Below are 9,682 nucleotides of genomic sequence, written 5' to 3' on the forward strand. Positions count from 1 at the left end.
CATTAAAAGTCCATTAAAAGTGCCAACTTTGCATGATTTTGTAAATTATGATAATTTAATGCAAAGTTGGCATTTTTAATGAACTTTCAATGCAACTTTCAGAGCAACTTTGCATTAAAAGTGTCATTATTTACCGAATGACACTTCATGACAACTGTCATACATTCATAAAGACTTCTTTATGTTCATGACAGATGTTATGTCATGTTTATGACAGCGTCATGTCAGTCTTATGAACACCCCTTCAAATAAAGTGTCACCAAATCCCATTGAAAGACATGGATGTTTGTGGTTGTGACGTGAAAAAGTATTAAAAACTTTTGTAAACTATTCTAGATTGCAGCTACAAACACCTATCACAAAGTTATCCCCAACCTAAATTTCCCATAAAAGTCTGTATGCAGTTTCACATTCCTTTTCATTCAATGTTCGTTTTTGTAGATTATACAGAAAAGATAATTCCTATGGATGAATTAACAAATAAATCACCATGTATAGTCGTGACTAAGCACGAGTGCTTACCTTTGGCCTGTTGGGTTCACATTTAGCACTTCAACGTTATTCATAAAGATTGTGTTAATATCAATATTTTTATGTAGTTATTTCTTTTTTTGCCAGTTTTCTTATTATGCATTTTTAATAGCAGCCAAAGAAAACAAACACAAACTTTCACACCTTCGAGACGTAACCTTTTCTGTTCTTTATTGTCCTCCCACACACCCACAGACACATGCACTTTTGCACAGAGTAAAAAAAAAAGGAGAGACAAAAACAGATAAAAGAAAATAAGCATTAAAAGTGACAGAAACAGGAAAAGGAAGATGATAACAAATAATCATAAAGAGGACAGGTAAGCCAGATGAGTGAAAGTTTATTTTATTTTATTTTTTACAAGCAGTCAAAGTGTGAGAGGAGTTCCCTGTTTGAATATTGAAACCGCAGAGTACGCAGGAACAAACACAGCTGAAGAAACATTTTAAAAAAGAAACAGAGAAAAGTTAAGGGTGTTTGTTGTGGCATTTCCCTCTGTCTTGTAGTCTGTTGTCTTTTGTCACTTTCTTTTGTCTTCTTAGTAACATCAAGAGTTTTGATTTCCACTTTACATAATATGAAGGTTTTGCTTATGATTTTGTGATTTTATGATTTTGAACCTCTAAAGCATTAAATCGAAATGCATCAACGGATTTAGATTTTTAAAGTAGCTTTCGTGTGTACGCATTGGAGAGCTGATGAGCACTTCAAATAGTTCTGGTTTGCCCGTCTTCTTGACGGAACTGTGAATAAAAGCAAAAATAAATGAATAAATAAATAAATAAATAAATAAATTCTTACCTCCCCACCTGTGAAACTATTTGTGCGATTGGTCAGAATTTTCTGGGCTTGTTTGTTTTTGTGGGAAAATGCTCGGACTTGTCGATTTGCTCCAACTCCTCGACTGGTTTTTCAACCAGAGAGCAGGATGGATCGTTTTGAGCAGCAATTGCCTGAGGCCACAAGGAAAGACGTACATCTGTACGACTCTTTCAGAACAATCTGCAAAGATCGACAAATGGAAAAAAGTAGGAGTTGACACAAACGTGGCTCCATTTGTATTGTAAACCCTGAATGGTGTGTGCTTTACCCACATATGGAGGCTGTAGTCCTCGGCGCGGCACTCACTGTTCTGCCCTTTCAAAATAACCAATAAATAATGGCAACATTTTATCAATAGAGATGAATGTTCTTTTCCTTTTGCTAAAACCAAAACTGGAACTCGACCTCGTGTAGCAAGACAAAAAGGGATTTAAAAGACATTCAGAGAGCAATGTGGAACTTTGAAATTATTATTGTATTATTGTATTATTTTTTATTGCGATTATTTCACACTGACTGGAACTCTATGGGTGTTTTCACACCTGACAGTCCAGTAGGCTTGGTTTGACTGGAGGCCAAAATGGCAACACTATGTCAAATGAACCAAACCCTTTTAAAACCTGTCACCACCTCGCTGTGGTGGCGCTGCAGCAAAATCTCCTGAAGGAAACGACCCAAAATCTTAAAAGGAAGACACAAGCGCATCACAAAAATGGAGTAGCGTCAGATTTTTAGGGGTTGTGGGATTTCTCTTTTGTCTTTGGTTAAAAAACACAAACCATTTCTCCCTCTACTGTTACACTCTCACGTTTGTTTTGGTTGTATTTACCCAGAGTGCCCTGCGCTATAGTCGTTCCTGATTTTGGAGTGGTCTCTGGTCCGCTTGCATCCACATAGGCACTCGAACCACACCAGAATTCACTTCAGCTGAACCGAAACCTTTCAATTGTTTTTAGGCTGACCAAAAACTTTTTAACTTACTTTTCTTGGTTCGCATCAGAGTTCGATTGTGCGTTCACACCTCTCTAAATAAACCCGGCATTTCAAACGAAATGCGCCCCGATATCCTCTGAAAACAATCCTGTGAGCTCGATTTGTTATCACTGGCTACGCTGTTAGCTGTTCAAGACACCAAAACCTCTCATCAAATCCACGCATGCAAAATGAAGACGTGTCAGAAAGTTTTCCTTGCATGCAGTTGAAAGCACAAGTTTACATAAACTGAATAAAATCATTGGATTTTCACAGTTGTTGACCAAACCCACCGCCCACCCCAAACCCCCCCCCAAAGAAAACAGTAATATATATTTAATATTTGAGCTAGGAATATAGCAAGCTATCTAATTTCAGATACTTAAGGAGTTTACACATGTTTGTTTTTTGGGAAGCTGACAAAGGTCATTGAGCTTTTTGAATCTAATTGTACTGATATAAGTTTGAGCGTGACTTTTTTTTAGTTGACTAGAATTTAACAGGTTTTAATTGAATCTGGCCTGAATTTATGTTGATAACTGTAATAATGAAGTGAATTGGTTTATGTATCACTAGAGGCCATTGGGTGGTTCAGCTGCTATAAAGCACCATGTGCAGAAGCTACAGTTTTCGTCCTGGTTTGATTCCAGCTCTCAGGTCATTTGCTGCATGTTTTTTTTTTCTCTCTCTCCAGTTTGTTTCCTGTCAATTTCCTGTTCAATGAAGGCCACTGTTGCCAAAAAAACAACAACAAAAAAAACATCATTCTAAAGAGAAACATGTCGTTAAATACTTCCATCCTTTAAGAAAATCTACTTGTTGGAGTCATTATGTTATTCACACCAAGATGCATTTATTCATGGTCGACACAAACTGGTTTAATTTGGCTGTTTCCTGTTATAGATGGTCTTTCAAACAGAGGTGTGTGTTTGTGTGTATACCAGTTATTAACCTATTCATATGCATATTGTCTGTCACATAGTGTGCACTGTATATTTGGAGCAACTTTGCACCCTCAAACTGCAAGTTTTATTTATAGAGTATTTTGTTGTTTTTTTTTGTCAGTATCTGTCTGCAGAGTTTTGTAAAATGCTGTGTTTGTGTGTGTGCGTGTGTGTGTGTGTGTGTGTGTTTGCGTTTATGTGTAAAACCAGTTTTCCACTCATCTTGTTTCTCACCAGCTTGTAGAGGAAGCCCTTAGCTCTCATTTTGAGTCAGCCCACTCCTCTCTGTGGAAACTTCACACACAGATATATTATAGTGGAACATGCTGTTTACATGTGTGTATACAAAAATAAACAGAAAAGAAAAGATGACTATCGCTTTATGCTTTGCTGTCTTCTGCGACTCAAACGTAAAATTTCTGACTCCAGAGCTTGTCGTTTTTCTTTTATTTTTTTGAAAAACCGTCGAGCAGTTGAGAAATTTTAAAACCTGCGTCTTCGGCCTGAACCGAACCCTCGGTTCGCCGTCACCCTCTTGTGTCCCTGCATGTTTGCGTGTTGATTTGCAAGCAAAATGAGGCGTGACCGCTGATGATGCCACGCACCAGTTTGAGCAGCTTTTCCACTGGCTTTAATTGTTGCTCTCTCAAATTGTGTCAGTGAATCTTGTTTGTGAAAACTGTTACGTGTAATTAAACCAATAAATGTTTGCTAAGTGAAAGTCAAACGGTCAGGTCAAAATGTTTGAAGTGTGGCCCTGTTAAAGGCTGTCACAGTTTAAATGCTGTATGCTGCAGATTTCAGCTACTTTAGATGACTTTGATGTGGTAAACCAGTCAGTCTCACTATTTCTCAAAAGTCTAATCTGTCTATTGTGTGCTATTAGTTGCACATTTTATCACTCAAGCCCCATTGCAAATTGGATCTACCGTCAAAATTGTTCACGTGCTTGTAGGAAACAAATTACTAGGGATGAGTCGAAGTCGCTTAAATGTGGTGTTTGGAAAGTTGGACCAAAACGCAGACGAGAGCGAGGACTGACCTCAGATGACGGTTTCATAAGAGGATGACAGAAAATCAACACGTAAGTAGTAGATAATTGTAATTGAATGACATATTGGGTGTTCTGTTTAACATAAATTAAACTTTTGGGTCCAAGAAGTTGAATGTGTGTCTTCCACAATTTCACAATTGAAGGAATTGAAATGAGTTCTGGTTCTCTTACGAATGCCAATGAAAGAAAAAAACGGTTACACTTTATTTGAAGGGGCGTGCATAAGACTGACATGACACTGTCATGAACATAAAGAAGTCTTTATGAATGTTTATGACAATTGTCATGAAGTGTCATTCGGTAAATAATGACACTTTTAATGCAAAGTTGCTCTAAAAGTTGCATTGAAAGTCCATTAAAAATGTCAACTTCGCATTCAATTATCATAATTTACAAAATTACAAAAACTTTGCATGATTTTGTGAATTATGATAATTTAATGCAAAGTTTATTCTATTAATACAGTGTTTATGCATTTTAATGTATTATGACTATGCGTGTCACAAGCATATCTAAAGGCATTAGTCATTCAACACCACCAAAAAATAAATAAATAAAATGTGCCTTCTGATTAAAGAAGAACTGCGATGTATTTTTTTTTTTAAATACCTTTTGACAACATTAAAATGTCACCACACCTTACGTAGGGGAAACACCGACTGCACGTTCCGCTTTTTCTGCCTCTTTCATCTAAATATCTGCATCCTGCCTCTGAAATATCACATTTTGGGTTCTTGATGGGAGTGTGTGGTGGGTTTCATATTTACATGCTCCAGACGAGTGTGTCGCATGTGACTGCAGAAAGAGAGAGAGTCGGTTTCGACATGAAAATGTCATGAGGTTGTGCGTCTGAAGCCGTGTGCGTGGAGTTGGTCTTTGTGAGCTGTGTGGCCTGTACTTTTTGTAGCACTTCATCAACTCCAAAAGGGCCTTACACAGCAGGCGCTTTGACACACACGTCCATACACTGATGGTGGTGAGCTACATCGTAGCCATGTCTGCCCTGCGGCAGGCGGAAAGCAGTGAGGCTGCCGTTCAGTAGGCGCCACCAGGCCCTCTGACAAGCACCAAGGTGAAATTTATTTTCCAAAGTCACAAGAGAAAGTGACTGAGACAGACAGAGTGGGGGATTTGAACAAACAAGCTATCGACAAGCTTCTCGGATAATTCCGGTTGGAGGTTTGACAATTTGTGTCATCAAGATTTGGTATCAGAAATCAGAAATGTTCACAAGTTGTCTTTTGCAACTCCAAGTCAGGTGTTGAGTCTTTTTTCCTCAAGTCAAAGTCACGTCTCAAAACTCTGGCAACTAAATAAAATCAATGACGTCTGGCCCTTTAACTCTGCACCGCTTTAGGCTTGGACTCCACTGTTTTCCTTCGGCCCGAATACACCCTTTCCACATGACGTCACACAACATCCGTTTTGACTTGATGCAGTATATCTTTAGTTCCGGTGTGTGTAGGTAACGCTGTTTCTGGACTCTAAAGCAGCTGCCACAAATACGATTTTAAAATATATCACTATTTGCAAACACTTTTTCTTCATCCACATCATCTAAACAAATTCTGGACAAATTCCTCGCTGACTGATACCAATTTGACTACGAAGGTATCTGTTTTGGTTTTTTCTAGCTGTTAGTTGATATGCTAGGATAGCAATAGTAATTTGTTAGCTGGCTAACATTAAGCAGCCTTTCTGCTTTGGAAACAGAACGTATTTAGGCTCTAATCTTAATCAGATTTTTATAGTATAGCCTTGGTAATAGCACCACAAATCACACCGGAAGTAAAGAAACACCTCTTCGAGTTATGGCGGCCATTGCCTGACGTCACTGTGAAAAGGGTCTATTACCACGTGATAATCATCATTTGTTTGTCTTTGGTTGGCAAATGTGTTTTAACCTGACAATTTGCCATCCAATAATCCTCCTAAATCCCACTAATTGTTATTTTAAAAATTTATCAAAGGTGATATTTACAGTTCTTCAGACAGAAATAGTAGCTCAGGGAGGAGGATCTTGATTTATTTATTTATTTTTTACAGATTATATCTCATATCTCATACCATACAACACAGTAACCGTTTTAACAAACATGTAAAAAATAAAAACATTTTTGTAAATTAAAAGGTTGCAGCTTTAATATGATAACGTATGTGAATGTTTCTGGCTAATAATCAATAATCAACTTTTTTTTTTTAGAAAGACCATTTAAGTCCTAAATAATAAAGCATTACTATTACTACTTTAAGCTTTAAGCTAAAGGGACAGTAAAATAAATGTAAACAGGAACAGTCTTTGCCTGTCTTATTTTCATTAATTTCCTAAAATGCACTGTAAATTGTAGTTGAACCTGCTACCATGTTGTACACAAATGAAAAAAAATCTATATTCAGTATGAGCAGATGAATTTATATAATTTTATATCACATGTGTTGAGCAGTCATAATATTCCATTGCCGTGGAGACAAGCTTGTGTTCGCTCAGTGGGTCTCAGATTAAACAAGTGCCACGTTGTGTAAATGCAATGCAAGAAAAAAAAATGTGATCACTTAAAAAATTATTCCATAAATACTGTCACATTTATCCTGTGCAGCTCAATTGTAGAACAAAACTGTAAGGAAGGTGAAATGTAAAAATAAATAAAATGGTGCTTTTTTCATACGTCTACACACCTGTAAGCCAGTACTTACAGAACATTGTTTCATAATCCAGTATTGTTGCATTCACACCAGTCGCTATTAATAGAAATACAGTTCAGTCAACCTGACTGAATACCTCTGACTTCAGTTACACATTTAACAGATTTATTAGTTTATTATTTTTATTTAAAATTCTCCAAAATAAATACCATACATATGTGAAAAAGTTTTGAAATTACTCATGATGGTCTCATCGTCTGCATCTCAAGTGCCTGGTGTTTTAATAGGTGCATAAACCTTTGAGAAGCCTGCCTTATGTGAGCCTCTCCAGATGAAAGATTCAACAGGAACGCATTGGTCAGTCATTCTTTGCTAAAAAGCCTATGAAATTAGTACGAGTTGCCAGGCGCACCAAGAGGTGCCGTTATTGAAATGTTGCCGTCGCTAACAGCGCACATGCAAATGTTCAAACTGACAGTTGTGAGGAAAAAGCCGTGCAAACTGAGCTGTGTTTTGAGAGCAGAAAGTTGATTTGTTTATTGGAAAAGAATAGCTCGTGGTTAGTGAGTTACCTCAACTGCTCAGTGTGAACAGAGGAAATGGAAATATAGACATAGGTGCTTTAATAGATGGTCTCTAGAGTGTGCTTGTGTTGGTCTTAACTGCCAACTGAGGTCAAATCAAAGAGTGGAAAAAACACACTTGCACACGTACACTTTTGTACTGTTATCTCATTTGACCCAATTACCTGCGATACAGATCTAGACCCTCTCTGGTTGTCACTAAGAGATTTTCCATGTTGTTTCCCAGATTGTTTTTTTTTTTCTTTTGTAATTATCTAAATGTTTTAAACAATAAGGTGAAACTGGTAGCATCTTGGTTTTTGAGGGAGATTAGGTCTTCCAGAATTTACAAAGAGGCGTCGCATATGGTTGAGTTTTGGTTTCAGGTATTTATTGGGATCTGAAACAATAGATCTATTCAGTTGTTACACGTAAGTAGCAAAAGAAAAAAAAAATCAAACCTCAATATAAAGCTGTCATGATTTCCCCCGTGAGACGTTTCACACCTGCAGCAGAACTGGCTCAGTGAAGCTTCAGTGGGCGCCTAATAACAAGAACTCGGCAAAAGTGAGTTAAGCAATTCCTGTTTCCATATTTTTAGACTTGCAATCTTTAAAAAGGCTGTTAAATAATCCTTTTTTTTTCCAGTTTTTGCTGCGGCTGATGGAAACTCAGAAGGGAGAATCTGTCATCGGGAGAAAGGTGTTGCGAAAACAAACGTAGTTGAGTACTCTACAGATCCAGCCTCGCAATAAAACCGTGCTGAAAGGAAGCCCACGTTTTTTTTTTGGTTGTTTTTAGTTTGCCACAAGCCGTTGAGGGGACGGAGAAAACATGTCAGTGACATGAAGGAGGCGCTCTCGTCAGATGAGATGAAAACTAAGTTGGTTTGGTTTTGGGAGCATAATGTTTGATCTGGTTCAGTGTTGCTGGGCAGAGTGATGTCTGAGTTTCCTTCCAGGGCCCGTTTACCTGACCTCAGCTGAGCAGATGATGATGGATATATACAGTAGATAATGTAATGAAGAAGTCTTCGTTACTGGAACCATTTTTACTTGTTTAGCGCTCTTTTTCCACTTTATTGTTTAATTCCCACTTTATTTAGCACCGTGTCCACCACTTGGACACCAGGAGTTTTAAATATTCATTGAGTATTTTTAATAGTTAGCATGTCGCCTTTTGGGTTCTGGAGAATAATTGTTACTAAGAGCTACTCAGTGAAACTCAAGCAAATGTTTGTGTACAATCTGTCTGTAAAAGTGTAGGTGAAGAAGCAGTGATGTGGAGGTGCTGAGATGGAATGACTCACCTGTCTTGTCTGTTTCCTCTCCAGGGTGTTTGGACAAATTCTTCCCCAGAGAATCCAGACGCCGTTTATAGGTTCCGGAGGAGGCCGTGGAAAAGGGTAGAAAATAGGTTTTTGCTGTCTTTCATGATGGTGCTTATGTGTAAGGATAAAATATAAGATATTTATTACAAGTAAATAGGAAAGTAAAATGTAGTGTCAAATGAACTGATTAGAAAACAAAAACAAAACAACAACAACAAATAAATCTGTGATTCTACTTTTATTTCCTAACTTGATATTTGTCTGTCCCAGATACTCCAAATAAAATACAATACATTTAAAATGATGAAATGTGTAAATGGGTTGTTTTGTAGGATACCCAATCTACCAGTTACTGCTGTGGTTGACTGACGTGAGGATTTGTTAAGTCCAAAGTTAATGTTTGGTGTTTCCTACTGCTGCTCACATCCAAACCCAGATTCACATTGTCATCTTGCCACATAGGAGTCAACTCTTGGGCCAGTTATTTATAATAATTTCGTGTTAATATGAAAAATGTCTAAATGATAGCATTCACATGCCTCTGTCAGAAATTTGAAAGACTGAAATCACTTCTTTTACTCTTGTAATGCTTCGTCTTATTTTGAGAAGAAGCACGAAGTGAAAACAGGAACTGGCAAAATATTTAGTAAATCTGTGTAAAACTTTGAAAAGTTAAACATAAATATTAGAAATATTCAAAATGTATACTTTTTTTATCTTGCTCTTTGTTTTGATTTTTAATTATTGCTCTTACTCCAAATAACAGTTATTTCATCTGTTGCAGGCATGAAACACGCACGCACACACACACACACACACACAC

The sequence above is a fragment of the Poecilia reticulata genome, linkage group LG15 (genome assembly GCF_000633615.1).
Source record: "Poecilia reticulata strain Guanapo linkage group LG15, Guppy_female_1.0+MT, whole genome shotgun sequence".
Classification (NCBI taxonomy): Eukaryota; Metazoa; Chordata; class Actinopteri; order Cyprinodontiformes; family Poeciliidae; genus Poecilia; species Poecilia reticulata.